This window comes from Sciurus carolinensis, chromosome 6 (genome assembly GCF_902686445.1).
Source record: "Sciurus carolinensis chromosome 6, mSciCar1.2, whole genome shotgun sequence".
Taxonomy (NCBI): domain Eukaryota; kingdom Metazoa; phylum Chordata; class Mammalia; order Rodentia; family Sciuridae; genus Sciurus; species Sciurus carolinensis.
In genome coordinates, this window is record NC_062218.1 from 144,807,930 (window position 1) to 144,825,102 (window position 17,173).

General features: G+C 39.9%; 1 protein-coding gene across 1 annotated transcript in view; it reads left to right on the forward strand.

The window, feature by feature from the left end:
- Positions 1 to 837: 837 nt before the first annotated feature.
- The window catches only part of Sgcd (sarcoglycan delta), a 592,128-nt gene continuing 575,792 nt past the window's right edge, over positions 838 to 17,173 (forward strand). The window contains exon 1 of the mRNA XM_047556182.1: positions 838 to 941. The gene's annotated coding sequence lies outside the window, so the exon portion shown is untranslated. The remainder of the gene's footprint in view (positions 942 to 17,173) is intronic.

Genomic DNA, 17,173 nt, shown 5'->3' on the forward strand with positions numbered 1-17,173 from the left:
AAGCCGTGATGGAGTGGCCAGTGGGATCAGGCAAGGTTGGTTCCCTAGAAAACAAACGAGGACGATATTTCAGGATGGAGCAATGTTTTGTCTCCTGGTCTTGCTTCATCATAGAGCATTATGGAGCACATTGCTTGTTTTAATTAATTTATTTTATTTTTTAGTTGTAGATGGACATAATATCTTTATTTATTAATTTTTTTAATGTGGTGCTGAGTATCAAACCCAGTTTCTCACACGTGTGAGGCAAGTACTCTACCACTAAGCTATGGCCCCAGCCCCCACTGCTGGTTTTGCTGAAGATTTACTTACTTCACTGTCCCAATATGCCCTGGGTAATGAATCATTGTAGGAAAATCACTGATCCTCAGTTTCTCTATAAATTAAATGAGCATATTTGACTACTTATGTCTTCAAATCCCTTCCAGTCTTGATACTATGACTTCTTTTTGTAAGCTTCTTTGATTTAGTCAAGACTGAATCCATTCAGGCATTATTCATTTTTATGCCATATTTAAAGGGGCTTCTGTATAGTTTCTTTCATTTGTTGCTGTTGTTGTTTTTTTGTTATTGAGACAGAGTCTCCCTTGTGACCCAGGCTGGCTTTAAACTCCTAGGATTGAGCCATCATCCCACCTCAGCCTCCTGAGTAGCTTGGACTACAGGCGCCCACTGCAGCGCCCAGCTATGTATAATTTCATAAAAGCAAATAGTCTTGAATTTAGTGTCACTCTGTCTTACTTTCATTTTTGTAAATGGCCTTTCTCATGTGATTTTGTAGATTTGGAAGCAACCTCTATCCTCAGAGACGTGGGGAAGCCAGTACTGAACTGGAGTGGAGGTTAAGAAAACTGTCCCTTTGGTGGTGACCTGAGCAGATTATCTCAGCCCCAATGTCGCCCTGAAGTTCGTGTCCAAGATTCCAGACTAGGACTGCAAAGGTATGGACTTGTGACTTTAACATCTTGCTTTTGAAGACAAATGTGACAGCTTTAAGCTGTTCAATCATTTCCTCAGGCTTCTGCCTCCCCTATCTTTTCTTCCTTTTCCTTTGTCCCTTCTTCCTTTCAAGGGAAGTTCTTTTCTTCTGGTACCAGCTTGTGTGATGTGCTGGCAGAGATAAAGGAACAAGAATCGGTGCTGAAGGGAGGCTGCATTGTCCCAGTGATGGGCAGATGGCCAGAGGCAAGCAGCAGAGATGTGTGCAGGTGTCTCTGCTAGAAAAGAAATAGAAATCAGGGTGGAAACCTGTATGATAAGACCTCAGGTGAAAAAGATGAGCAGAGACCTGACACTTGTAATACAATCTTTATTCCTACTGTCCATGCCTGCAGGAAACTTTTGGTAAGGTTTTATAATTTCTTAAGGTTTTCAGGGGGAACTATCTTTGCATTTCTTAGTGATATATACCCATGCCCGGGGAGATTCTAAGTTGGAGTCCAGAGATCTAGTTTCTTTCTTTCTTCCTTCCTTCCTTCCTTCCTTCCTTCCTTCCTTCCATTACAGAAGTAAGCTTCATGGTAATAGAAATCAGGTACCAAAAAAAAAAAAAAAAAAAGATAGATGTGTGGGTGTGTATATACATGCACACATGCACACATGTAAACATACACACATTCACCAACATCTTCATAATATGTACATCTATAAACAATGTGTCTAATGGCATCTAGTTTCTTTGTATGTGTACCTGAGTATGCTGAGTATGTCCATGTTTAATACAGCTAGGTTGAGGCTTTCAGGGGAGAGATGGAGGGTAGGAGAAGGAATGCTCAGAACTACCATTTGTAAAGTGTTTGTTGTGAGTTAGGCATGGTGCTTCGAGTTTTGGGGAAAAAAGACATAATAAGTACAACCCGTACTGACCCTGTGGAATAAGGGATTTCTGTTCTGGAAACAAGAGGGGAGGGAAGTAAAAGGTTGTCTAAGTCTGTACAGCAAGCTAGGGTCAGGGACCAGACTCATTTATTAGATTTTAAGAATTTAAGTCTCTGTGCTCATCTGTGTAATCATAGGGCTATATTTGCTGCTGGTCAAAAGTACTGGATGAGGGCATAGATTAACAGCTTAGGATGTGTTGCATATTCAGGGAACATTGCATGGTGTCTTAGAAAATTCCATCATGACTCATTTGCTGCCCTTTTAAACACTTTCATGATGGTGGTGGGGCAGGAAGGAAGGACAAGCAAACAAACACAAAGCCTTACAACCCAAAGTCTTCTGGAAGCTGGTAAAGCACAGGCAAGGTGTTGGGTTGGCTCCCTTCTTCTGGCACCGTAGGCTCGGTCGGTCACACGTCTGTGCGCAGTGGAGGTGGAGAGCTGCTGAAGATCAAATTAGTTGTCGCCACAGGCCTGCTGTCTTTTTATCTCTGAATATCTCAATGTGGGAATGAGTGTGGCCATGCTGTCAGCTTGGCATGGATGAACCTGCCTTTGAGGACAAAGCACAAGCACTTTCTATCTGCCATGTCCAAACGCCAGTGAAGAATGAGGGAGCGCTGACGTTGGCATTGTTCTGGTGCCTCTGAGAGAGCACGGGACCAGTAAGCACGTGCAGAGTGTTTCATGCACTCGCCCTCCTTTTTTCAGAGAACTTTTCTTTGGTATTTAATTTTTTTATATAATGGAGATAAATCATTTTTCTTTCTTATATCAGAGATAGCTTTAAAGCAATTGAAGTATAAATACTAATTATAAATTAACTTTTTATTCACATGATTTCAAAGGCCAAATAGGTATTCTAAAAAACAGAAAAAGAAAATTCATGCACACAGTGTACCTTTTTTGAGTCCTTGCACAAGTATGGGCCCACTACGTAATACCTGTGTGGTTGTGGTACAGTTCTTTCTGACCATACATCCTTGATGCATTGGAAAGAAAAACTAAAAACTTATTCTCTGCTGGTCCTAAAAACCTAGCGAATCTCAGGCTATTGGTGTAAGATTGTGAAGAGGAGCTCTTTGCTTTGAGAGTGGCAATGTGTAATTCATAATATCTCTGTTCTCTCAAGAATATCCACCCAAATGGGAAGTACTTAAAACATACATCCAGCAAAGTTTGAAAGGACTTGGCTCTAAACGTGGTCATGATTTAGAGACCAGTCAGCTGTTGAGGGGAAAATAGAGCTCTCTCTGACTGTTAGCCAAGGACACAGGGAGAAGAAAGTCAACTTTGCAGTGTGTGTTTATCACAGGGCTCTATTCAGCTGTGGTATGTGTAAGTACATGCATGTCTCTGCTCATAAACCCAAACCCAATTTCCAGGAAGAAAGAAGGAAACGAGGTGATGTTGAAGTCATCAATCCACCAGAGTGCTTCCTGGCTCTTAGGATCCTGTGCATGAAGTAGAGATTTCAGATGCCTTTTCAAGTGAAGACAGATGGTATATATTAGTGGTCATGGGACCTGGCTTTAGAAAGGCAAATCAGAGCTCTAATAAAGCTTCTGCATAAGCATTAGAAAAACCACTGAACTCTTTGGTGTCTTCACTGCTTAAATTGTGGTCTATAAATTGGCATTATGGGTATCATCTGAGCTTGTAAGGCAGGTAAATTCTCAGAACTACCCCAGACTTACTATATCAAAATCTCTTGGAAGAGTATCTAGGGGTCTGTTTTTCAGTGACATCTATATATACATAATTCATGTGCTTTGCTTAAATCTGAGAAATGATTTTGAGCCTTTTCCTTGATCTCTGAAAACTAAGGGAGGTTTATAAAATCTCAAGCTTAATACCAGGAAGATCTAAGAATATTAATGATCAATATGCTTTATTGTGTGTACTTTATGTGTTTATGTATATATAGGTATATACCTTTGCATATAGATATGCATATAACACTAAAAGAGGGAAAAGAACATTTAAAAAAAAGAGCCATAAGCAGAGTTGCAGATGTTTCAATCCCTATATTTGAAATCTAAATAAGTGAAAAAAAGATAAAACATAATAAAAACTAAAGTTAAAATAGAAGCTATTATACATAAATGGGTCCATAGAACAAAAAGAGAATTCTGACAAAGGCCCACATAAAGAGAGGCCCCTGACATTCAATAAGAGCAAAAAATAAATTCAGTGAAGACAGGAAAACTGGTCCAACAAGTAGTGTCAAACAACTGGACACTCCTATGAAAAATAAAGACCCTCAACCACTGCCTCCCATCATACACAAAATCAGTGTGAGTCAGATCATGGACTGAAACATAAATGCTCATACAGCAAATACTATAAGAAAACCTAGAATAACCTTCATGAAGCAAATATCTTAAAACACAAAAAGCTTAAACCACAATAGGAAAAAAATTAATTAAACTTCATAAAAGTTAAAAGCATCTATCTACCCATCAGAAAATACGAAACCAATCTAGGTGTCCTTCAATACAAGAAGGGATAAAGAAAATGTAGTATTTATACACAATGGAGTATGACTCAGCTGTAAAGAAGAATGACTTTATGACATTTGCCAGCAAATGGATAGATCTGAAAATTATCATGCTAAGTGAAATAAATCAATCCCCAAAAATCAAAGGTCAAATGTTTTCTCTGATATGTGGAAGCTAACCCAAAATAAGGGGGAGGTAAGGGGAAGAATAAAGGTGCATTAGAGTAGCAAATGGAGAATGAAGGGAAAGGGAGAGGAGATGGGAAAAGGAAAGACAGCGGAATGAATCTGACATAATTTTCCCATGTACATATATGAAAACGACACAGTGAATCCCAGCATCATAAACATCCATAAGAATGGGATTCTAACTGCAATAGAATATATTCCATGCTTGCATAATTACATCAAAATGAATTCCACTGTCATGTGTAACTAAAAAGAACCAATAGATACATAAATAAACTTACTTTAAAAAAAAGTAACACCAAGAAAATAAAGATATGGTGCACACACTGGGAGAAAATATTTGTAATCTGTATACCTAAGATGTATTAACAAGTACTTAAAAAATTCAAGATGCAACATGGGCAATAAAGATGAGTGTTGGTGCTTCATATCATTTGTTGTCAAGGAAATACAAATTAAGCTTCGGTGATGTGCCACCACATACGTATCAATATGGCTGGAAGTGAAAGAATTGGCATCCCAAGTTAAGAAAATGTGGAGCAACCTCAATGCTCATACTTTACTGCTAAAAAAGTAAAATGCTCCAGCCACTTTGAAAAACAATCTGGAAGTTTCTTATAAAATTATACAAGTGTCTGCCTGAAGGCTCAGAAATTCCACTCCTGTGTATTTATCCAAGGGTATTAAAAATGTTTGTGCACACATATACATAATAGCTCCAAGCATAGTAGTGTGGTGCTGAAAACAACTCAGATGTCCATCAACAGGAAAATGGATCAACTCTGGTGTGTTTATAAAGGATTTTTTGTCAACAATAAAAGGAACATTCTATCAATACACACAATAACAGATGGATCTCAAAAATAGAGTGTAAGTGAAAGAAGCCAAGCACACGAAAAAAAAAAAATAGCTATATCCATGATAAGATTTCACTTATATGAAATTATCCAATAGTCAAGACTAATATGGGATTGTAGAAATCAGCTCATTGCTTGCCGAGGTTGGGGATTGTCTGGGAAGTATGATGAGGGGAATTTCTAGGATGATGGAAATGTTTTTGTACCCTGATACATGTTCATCAAAAGTGATTAAATGACACACTGATTAAACATTTCATATTATGTAAATTACACCTCAATTTTAAAATGCATTAGATATTCTTTTTTACAATCTGCCATTTTTTGAGTTCTTTGACCATAGTGCTTTTTAAAATGCATATACTCATTTAATCTTTGAAACTACTCTCTGCGGTAGTAGCTATTATTATTCCTCATTTACAGATGTGGAAACTGATACTAGGAAAATTAACCTAATTTGCCCCAAATCAGACTGTTGGCTCACTAAAACTGAATTGCAGGTCGGTGCATCTGTTCCCCAAACTGACATAGCCTCAGGTGTGCATGCCTGTGGTTCTGTCAAAACTCGAGATCTGGGGCAAGGGAGCAATCATCTGCAAGAGGTTTCCAGAATGGTCAGTTAGGGACACAGATTATGAAGTGCCTGAAGTTTGTATTTTACTAGTAACTGCAGGGAGATAAAAAGTTAGCAGTAAGTTATTACTCCTGGCCTCAGGGATCATAGCTTTCTAATGCTAAAATATGTGTTTCTTTACTCAGGGTGCTCCTTCTTGATCATGGAATGTGACAGAATGAGTAGTGCCAGAAATTGGGAAATATGTAGTTGAGAAAACAAAGGATGAGTGGCAAAGTCAGTGTCATTTAGTAAATAAAAAGTCCATGGAGGGAGACTTCCTTGGCTCAGGTCCAGGCACTACCACTTTCTGGATGTAAGACCAACACCAAGTCCTAGGACTACTCTCAGTCTCAGTTTCTCCATTTCTGGAGTGGAGATGAGTTTGTGGGTATCACGCCAACCTGATACAAAATGAGAGTTAAATGAACTCATGCTTGTGAAGTGCTACTATTCCTTATGAACCCTTTCTAAATGTCAAGCTACTGTTTTTGGGTACAGAGCTCCCGTGAGCCATGGAATATCATGATTTCTTGTTCTCTTTGGCGTCTCTGAGTTCCTATATCTGTGCATTCATTTAATTTTGGCTGATAGTGAACACTGTTTTCTAAAAACTTTATCAATTGCATTATAAGAATTTGGAACCTTTGAATGAAGTGGATGCTGTTGCCAAAGGGGGAAAAAGGCATTTAATTAATATGTGGGAAATTATGTTGAGGCAAAACTGTCATTAAATGTAAATGTTATGCTTTATCTGTCCAGAGTGATTGAAAGGGAGCCTGAAACTATTTAGTGTGTTTAACAGATACCAGCAAGGTTAATTGTCTTGGGGACACTGAGGAGCTGAGTTCCTTTGTGCATCTCCATAACTTGTGTGCCAGTCTTATCAGGTTTTCCTGTGACTTTGGCATCCGTCTTTATTTCAGTTGTGCTTTTTAAAGTCCTGATTTCCAGAGTGCAATTTAAAAGGCAGAAAAAATGCAAATGTGTGCAAGCTTACAGTGCTTTTCCTATACTGACAAATTAATTAGTCTATTCCCAACCTGCTGCATAAGTAGAAAACCTCTGTGCACCTCTAACAAGCAGTATCAAAGGGAAAATTAAAAGGGACTGTTTTTGTTTTTGTTATTATTTCTCATAGTTATCCTTAAAGAGTGGGGAAGTGGGTGACACAGGAAAACGTCCCTTCAGATGCTGTCGCACACACAGGCCTGTGTGTGTGTGGGTGTGTAGTGTATCTATTTCCCCTTTGGGGTCATTCTTGACAATAAAGCCATATGCTGCTTCTGTGGAAGCCCTACTATTCCTGTGGATCACTGTGCACTTGTGTCTTTCCTTGGGATGTGGAAATGATGGTTTTTATTTTTTCCACGCCTCCCAGCAAAGAAGAACTGTGGGTAACTCATCAAGTCTTTGAGGAAGGGAAGGGAAGGGAAGGGGAGGGGAGGGAAGGGAAGGGAAGGGAAGGGGAGGGGAGGGGAGGGAAGGGGAGGGGAGAGGAGGGATGGGAAGGGGAGGGGAGGGGAGGGATGGGAAGGGAGGGAAGGAGAAAGGAAGGAAGGAGGAAGGAGGGAGGAAGGGAGGAGGGAGGGAGGAAGAGAGAGAGAGGGAAGAGAAATGGAGGGAAAGAGGAAGGAAGGAAGGAAGGAAGGAAGGAAGGAAGGAAGGAAGGAAGGAAGGAAGGAAGGAAGGAGAAAAGAAAAGGAAGGAAAGAAAGAAAGCAAGCTCAAGTTAGTAAGTTCAACCCTTCTACCCCATCTACCGTGGAGGAGGATTAGGAGAATGCTAGTCCTTTCTACACACTTAATCTCCTGGACTTTAACTCTGGACTTGGCAGCCTCCAGAACTGTGATAAATAAGTTTCTGGTGTTAATAAATTCTGACGTCTGAGGTATTTTGTTACAGCAACCCTGAAGGACCAAGGCCTCTGGTAACACCTCCATTTCTCCCTCCTATGGCAGGGACGTGTTGAGGGCCATGTGTTGCTGTCTTAGATGACAGGTTTTGGTCTTCATCACTTTAAATATTTCAACCCATGCCTTCTAACTTGTAGGGTTTCTGAAGAGAAATCTTAAGACAGCCTTGTAGGGAAATTAGGATGCAATCTCCCTCCCCTTCATCCCCACAGGTATTAATGACATCCCCATGGCACCTCAGGGGACAGAGCTTTGCATTACAGTATCACGATGTAAGTGAAGTGCTACCATCCTTTTGATTCCAGCTCTTCTGAGATCAATGGAAATGGAATCGAATACCTTCAGTCTAGATGTGACCAGGTCTCTAAGAGCCAGAAGTTGTTATAGATTTTCAAACTCAAAATTAAAAAGGCCACTGAAGTATCCTATAGGGTTTAATTTCTAAACAAGTAGACATTAGTCTCCATAACTCACTGAAGCCAGAAGCTTCTGGAGTCCTTTCTTATTAAAGTGGGAAAGGTCCTGGAGACCAAAGAGTGAGCACCATGGGTCACACCCAGTCATGACTGGGTCATTGCCTGCTCTACCACAGGGAGCCCAGGTCATTGCCTGGTCTACCACAAGGATCTCAGATACCACATATCTAAGGCCCTGGCTGCAGTGTGTTTTCTGTCCAAAGCACAGGAAGCTCTTAGTGACCTTTTAGACACACAGATGTTTAGCTCACTTGGCAGCCTGGGGGTTTTGGATTTGATTTTGTTTTGGAGAATTTTTTCTTTCTATTTTTTTTCCCCCTTTAAACATCCTCAGAAAAAATACTCTCTCTCTCTCTGTGGGTCAACTTCCTGGTGGGCCACTGTGGTCCAGCAGCTTGTATCTATGACAACAGCCCATGCTGGAAGCTGGCGACTAGGAGGATTACCTCCTGTGTGCCTGTGGCTACCTGCTGGGTGGAGAGACATCCCTGGATTCAGAACAAAGTGGCTCCAATGACAGTGGACAACTGAGACACAGAGAAGGGTCAAAAAGAGATCTCACAGGATCTCACTCATGTGGTACGGATGTTGGAGGGAGGTGTGTAAACTACCTGGGGCTTCTCCATGGGAGTCTAGTCATGAGGGCATCCAGAGTTGCCTGGATACTCGTGGACCCCTCTGCCTCCACCCAGGAGAGACATCAGAGACATGTTCCTGGGACACTCCCCCCTGCCCTGCTTTTCTCTGTTCTTTCTCCCTTGTTTCTGAGAGAGCATGTTATGGGGCACAACTTAAGAACAGACTGATCACCTCTGGGAAGTCCAAATTTGAGAGTCTTTATTTAGCCGACTGACTGACTGTCTCACACAATACCTCAAAAAATGACTAGCCCCAACCATAGGGTTGTAGGGGTTCTTATACCAAAAATCACATCAATCCTAAGTGTCTGTTGCTATGATTCGAAATTACAAACTAACATCATGAGATCATCAACAGAGGGGGAAGTGGGTCAAAATGACCCTTACCTAGGTACAAACTAAAGAATGGTTACTAACATCCACACAATTACTGTTCACATGGTACATTGTTTAGGAGCAATAGGAATCAAAAGAGAGCAATTTTTCTTTACATAGGAATTGTCATTCTGTATTGTTAAACATGTCACACTAAGTAACTGATGATGGGCACAGAGGCGGGGTGTTCCCATGGGAGAAGCTTATTTCCTACATAACATGGAGTCTCAGAGCAAAATGGAGTCTGTTTAGTCATTTCCTTTAGAGTCTGGCCTATCACATTCTCATGGAGTCAGATCTGTCAGCCCATCACAAGCAGAGAGGGTTATTTTATCAAAATCTTATAATAAAAGTGATTCTCATGAAAGACGAATCCTCCCCAAAGAAAGAAATTTTAAATAAACGCTGTATATGTCTTCATGCTGAATTTTCTTCTGTATGTTAAGACCTTGGAATTCCATCAAGAAGTTTTATTATGATATAATTTCATTTTTCCATCTATATAGTCAGAAGCATTCTCTCCTCCTTTTCTTTCTTCCTTCAGAAATGATTCTTAGGAACTTCTCATCCTTTTCCATTTGAGGAACAGAGGAAAGGGAGATTGGGCAGCTTTCTTCAAGCTGTCTTACCAGAATAAGTAGTTCTCTGATCCGATCTTTAGATTGGGCCCTTAAAATCCATGGAGCACACCCAACTCTATTCCTAGGATTTCTTGGTCCTGCCTGGATAAAGAATGTTTGCTTTTATGTTCTTTGATTCCACATATGAATGTGGTTAATACCTTTTTTTTTTTTTTGTTTTGACTTTTTTTCCTAATTCAGACAGCTACCATTTTAAGAATTGTCTCCTTTTGACAGTTACTGAAGAAAAGATTTGTGTTTTTCCCCTTGAGCATTATGCTTTCAGTCTGTTTGTTATTTTGTGCTGGATTTTACACACGGCCTTTGAAACTTAACACAATCTGGGTTGCTCCTGCATTTAGTATCTTGTATAGAGTTAGGTTTTATTTGCCAGGTTAAAGTGCACATATGCATACCCACACATACACACACACATTTCTTTCTTCTTCAACCCTAGAAATGGTCATTTTAAATTCTGGCTTCAATTTTACATATACTGTTTCTGTAACTAAGGGAATAAAAGTTAAAAATCTCCATACTACCCATTCACATACTATCAGTGATCTCAAAGGTTTTTGTTTGTTTGTTTTTATAGGAACTGTCTTGTTCTTGCCCTTTGCTTTGCTGTTCAACCCACCCCTTCTTAGCCATTTTCTTCTTCCCTAGGATATTTTCAAATATTTACCATCTCCATTGTCTTCCTAGTTAGCCTAGACTGAAGAGTTGCTCTGTACCTTTAATATATATTGGTTGTGAGGATCAAAGTGAAATAAATATGAAAATGCTTAAACTGTACCACGCCCCTCCATTGCCTGAAGAACTGGCTACAGATCTCAGTGTGCAGTGCACGATCTTGCCATTCCTTTTGCCCCCTCGTGTCATCTCTTTCTACGTTTCCTGCCCTCTGTATCCAGTCTTTCCATCTGCAGCGAATCTCTCCATTGTCCAGATGTGCCATGACTTTTCATATTACCACTGCTTTGTACCAGCATCCACCCCAACAAAATATAGAGACCCAGGCATCTCTAAGGATCCAGTTCACTGGAGACCTTCTTTTCCTTGAGTTGTAACTCACTTCTTCCCTTTGGATTCCATTGCATTTTTTGGAACCTGCATTATGACTTATTGTGAGGAGAGGTCATTATATTTTTATTTATAAATGAGTTTCCCTCAACACAAGGTAAGCTCTTTAAGATGAGGCAGAGATTCTTGATTTATGAATGTTATGTTCTAACCCTCAACTGTGCCTGGAACACACTCAACAGATATTGGAGTGGTGGATAAATATAGAATGAATTTAGTTTTAAAATAGGTCACCTGGTGTATTGTTTCTTTTAGATAATTTTATTCTTTTATTTTTGATTGTTTTATTTTAATTATTTTGTTTCTGTTTCCTCATAATGGCTTTTGAATTTATATATTTTAAAGCTTGTATATCTATAATTTTTTATACTTACAATATCCTTATTTCCTTTCTTTTCCAATCAGCACTGTATTTTTCTGACTGTACTGAAGCCTTATGGCTCTTACTAGGACAGGAACAAGGCCTACCTGCACCTGTGCTACAACTCCCCCTTTCTGTGGCCTTGCAGACATAACTAATCAATTCAGGTTCAGGAGCCCTAGAAGCCTTCCCACACATCACTCTAGACCATCAATGAAACTAGCATGGAAAGCAAAATTTATTTGCCATGTCTAGGCTGGAAGATTTTCTATTCAAAATTCCAGTTACTCTGTCTAAGGTTAGGACCTGATTGCTTTCAGAGGGAATACATTTAGGTACTCCATGCCTTCTTAATCTCCAAGCATAACTCCTAGCTTGAGAGACTGTGAGTTTCACATTAAAATTTCACAAAAGTTAAACAAGATACCAGACTTAATCCATTATTCTTTAGAAACTAGGGGGAATTCCACAGCATTTGACGACGTATGGGGCATCTCTAGAATTGTTTCTATTGTTTTACTATGTGTAGAAATTAATGTTAATGTCCTTGGAGATTTGCTTTAATACCTTTATTCCTTTATGAGACCTTTTTCAAAATATCTTACATTCCTGGAGGCTATCTTTCATGACCTTGACCTCATGATTTTATTTTCTGAAGGGCATTGTCTTATCTACAAATAACATTTGGATGTCATTGTCATTGGTCTAACAAGGACTATAGAAAAGATGGATGAGAACTTGATCCCCAACGATAATAATGCTGATGAAAGCTCCTCCCCCAGAGACGGAAATACAGATGGCCATTCGTCTACGCACCTTTATCCCATCTCATCACCTTCTATCATTTCTGTAATGAAAACATGGATTTTTTTTCCCAGAAGAAATATAGCCACATGTAAATACACATGGTCTATGTATAGTTTCAGATGTATTTGACTCTGTGAAAGTCCATCCCTGGATGAAAGTTTAGGAATCCTTCCTGTAGAATACAGAGGGCATTTTGACCCTAATGTTACATAGTTCGTGACTCTAGCCTTCTTCTCTCTTAGGAAATCATATGCATGCATACAGATAACCCGAGGTTCTGTATGAGTCTGTGACCTGTAGGAGGTTTTGTTAACATAGGAAGACCTAACAGTCTTTATCATTTAATGAGGTTCAAAATATTGATATGTGAGATATTAAAGCTATATGATTCAACTCAAGATATGACAATGTAGGAAGGAAGAAGAAAGGAGCAAACAGGATAATTTGAGATTTGATCTGTTCATGGTGGTCCCATTAGCAGTGCTGATAACAGTTCTACTTCCAGGACGAACTGGAAGAATCTTTTTGAACACACTGAGTGACTTTTTAAAGTGGAAATCTAAGATATTCAGTGAAGTGGGAATTAAATGAAGTTTCTTCCCTGTATCCCTGCTTTGAAAGCATCCCAGGTCAGGTTTGGTTCCCTGATTACCCTGTGGACAGCCAGCCAGTGGTCCAGCTCCATCACACCTGTGGGGATCCCGGATGGGCAGCCATCAAAATCATGATGGAATCCAGTGGGAAATCATACTTACAAATAAAAACATTTACACATTATGCCCATCTGACATCTCACTTCATGACAACACTGAGGAAATAATTTAAGTATCTATCATTCAGGTCCATGGGAACATACTCCAGATAGTGAAAAAGGAGACATACATTTACTAGTTTAATAAGTCTCATTTCCTTCAGGGTTTTCATAGAGTGACCATCTCACTGTATGGAAAAGGACTTGATTATTTAAAGATGTGTTTGGCATTATACTGGATAAAAATATATCAATGAATTATTTTATATGGTAGTTAATTTGGTTGTTGTCCCAGGAAAGAATTTTTCATTGCATTTTGAAATGCAGAACAATTTTCTAGTGACTTATCAAAGGTCATTTTTGACTGTATATGAATTTTGTCCCAAATGCTCATGGTCCTGTAACCTAATTATTATGTAAAATGACTCTTATACAATAGCAGATGATTTTTCACTAGCTACAATAGAGTATTTAACTCATTTTCCTTATTTATGTTTATAATCTCCTTCCTGAGGTGTTATTTACAAACAATAAAATCACAAATTAAAACAAGCAGAGATATTATTTCACATTCACTAGAATGGTTAAAATTAGCAAAGCCAACACTACCAAGTGTTGGCAAGCAACTAGAATAATTGGATCTTTCATTACATTGCTTGTTGGAGTAAAACAAACTAGAGAACCATTTGGTCATTTCCTTTATAAAACTAAATAAAACCTAAATAAAGACTCGGCAATTCCACCTACACAAATATCCCAGAAGTCCACCAAACAGAGAAGATAAGAAACAGGGTATACTCATTCAATGATACTGGAAAGACCTAAACATGAAATATTGGTATGCAGAATAAAATAGATGAACCACCCTTTGACCCAGCTATCCCCAGGCACTGCATCATTAGTCCCTTAGTACTTTGTTGTAGATAATACCTATGATGTGTGGGTTATGATGATAATGACTTTCTAGGTCACTTTTCAGGGACTTGAAAGTCACTTTGGTTGAAAACACTGACTCTTCACCTGGACCGGCAAATGTCCAATAGGTGACAGAAATGGAACAAAAAGGTTTGGCATCTTTGTCTTCATACTATGCATGTCTTCCTTGCTGCCTCCATCTCAGCCCCACATCAATGTTTACAGAAGCTCAATTCGCAATAGCTAAACTATGGAACCAACCTAGATGCCCTTCAACAGATGAATGGATAAAGAGAATGTGGTACATATATACAATGGAATATTACTCAGCCTTAAAGAAGAATGAAATTATGGCTTTTGCAGGTAAATGGATGAAACTAGAGAATATCATCCTAAGTGAAATAAGCCAATCCCCAAAAAACATAGACTTAATGTTTTCTCTGATAAATGGATGCTGATCCATGGTGGGGGAGGGGCAGGTAGAGAAGAATGAAGGAACTTTGGATTGTGCAGAGGGAAATGATGGGAGGGGTGGGGCAGTGGAGATGGGAACGACTATAGAATGAGACAGATATCATGACCCTTTATACATACATGTATGATTATACTCCCAGTGTGAGTCAGCACCATGCACAGCCAGAGGAATGAGAAGTTATGCTCCATTTGTATACAATATGTCAAAATGCATTCTACGGTCATGGACAACCAATTAGAATAAATTAAAAATTAATTAAAAAATAAAATGAACGAATCTCAAAAATATCATGTTGCGAAAAGAAGTCAGTGACTATAGAACATATCCCGTGAAGACAGTTTTGAAATGAATTCTGGGAAGTCTGCATTGCCGTGAACTGAGCATTGCATGCCATTCTAATGAGGACTCAGAAGAGCAGAGCTGCAGAGAAAGCCTCGGTCCTAGTGGTTTCCTAAATGGTTGTGAACAGAATGTTGATAGAAATTGAGTGAGGTCTTCTCTTATCAACCCCGGTTTGGAATCTCATCCCACAGAAAAACCAATGTCTGAGAGACATGTGCTGAGGATAAAGAAAGGCCTGATTCTGTGGACAGTAAATGGAGAAAGGAACCTTCTGCTCCCATATCAACTTCTCAGGCTTGAGAGGCTACAGATATAGGGCAGGAATTAATGAGGTAGAGAAATAGGTTAAGAAAGGGGAGAAAAAGTCTTTTTTTTTTTTCTTTCTAAGCATTCACAGAGATCCTCTAGGAACTTGGGTATCACTTCTTTTAACCCTTTCATGGTCTGGTCTTTTCAGTCTTGGTGGCTGGCAGGTGTCTTTAGCTTCAAAGAGGAAGGAGAGGCTACACAAATCTATGCCAAGTTAATATGTCTTATAGTTTTGCACAAAACATTTCTCAAATGATAGTACAATCTGACTCAAAGATGGAGGTAGCAAGGGAGACAAGCACAGTATGAAGACAAAGATGCCAAACCTTTTTGTCCCATTTCTGTCACCTATTGGACATTTGCCGGTCCAGGTGAAGAGTCAGTGTTTTCAACCAAAGTGACTTTCAAGTCCCTGAAAAGTGACCTAGACAGTCATTATCATCACAACCCACACATCATGGGTATTATCTACAACAAAGTACTAAGAGACTAATGATGCATTGCCTAGATATGTGACCTACAAATTTAGTGATTTTTAAGTCAACCTAGAGTGATTTAGAAGCTGGAGGGTTTATTTGGGTTTTTCCCTGGTGACAGTTCTGGTGGTGTCCTAGATGGAAATGAGGTATATATATCTCATTGGAAACTGGAGGAAAGATCATCCTTTCTATAAAGTGAAAAAGAACTTAGCTGAATTTGGTCTGTGTCCTACTTCCTTGTGGAAGGCCAAATTTAGGAGCTATGGTCTCAGGCATGTGGCAGAAGAGACCTCTAAGCAAAGTGTTCAGGGTGCTTCATAGCTTCTCTTAAATGCTTTTAGAAAAATGGGAAAAGACAAGAATTAGTAAAAGACACAAAGTAATAACATAAAGGATGTAGAACATAAAGAGTTGGAAATTTCTCAGCCTGGTCAGGTGAAGGAAAAAAATAAAAAAGCATCTTTAGGAGAAAAAACCCAAGGGCTTGACAGAACTACATTCTGATTGGATGTTAGCATGGATAGAAGCTAATAGCCAGATGCTATTCATGGAGACCATGGAAGAATGGCCCTGAGGACACACCTGGAATCTTTGAGGCTGCCACATCCACCATAGGTCCAGAGGACCAGGTCTTGGGGATGGAATAAGTTCCAGGGAGGGGCCCCTGCATGTCAAGAGAGTGCTCCAGGTCACCTGTACTCTGACTCCTGCAGGCCAAGGTTCAAATTGGGTTGCCACTCTAGAGAGGACACTTTGGCAGTGTCCACATGGTGTGAAATCTTCAGGTTCACAGACAGCATGAGCCGTGGAGATCCAGTGACCTCCACTAAGGTTTCAGAGATAGCTCAGAGAACTTCAGGACCCAACCACAGAACTGTCGCTGTGCTGAGTTATGCAGAGTGTCCTCGCTAGGACAATGCCTAATGGACTCATGAAGTCTGGGCCACCCTGGCGAGTCCATACCAGAGAAGTGCCTAGTGGAGCCATGGAGGCAGAGCTATTGCAGAGAGGCCTTACTAAGTTGATACCAAGGAGAGCCATGGCAATGAAGCTGTCCCTAAATCCCCACAACTGCCCCGCCACCAAAGTGCAGTCCCAGCCCACGAGAACTGCAGATACCCACTTCCACCTGTGAGAACTGCTCTGCGGGTAGCACCCAGCAAAACCCCATGAGAGGGGACCCCCAGCAGAGCCTCACAGGCCCATCCCTGCCCCAGTGAGTCCAGAACGCAGGACATAAAGTAAGAGATTATGCTCGAGTCTTAAAACTTAGCATTTGACCCCTATTGGATTCTGAAATTACTCGGGACACCTTTACTTTCTTGCCTATTTCTCACTTTTGGAATAGAAATGTCTACCCTGTGACTGCATCGCCATTGAATTTTGGAAGCACCTAATTTTTTTTTCCCCCCGCAGGCTCATAATTGGGCATCAATTGGCTTTAGAATGAACCGCACCCAGAGAATTTTGAATTGGTGAAGACATTTTTTTAAATGTTTTGGATCTAGTGTTGTGGAATGAAGGTATATGAATATAAAGAAGGACGTGAATTCTAGGGAGTCAGAGGCAGAACGCTATGGAATGAAT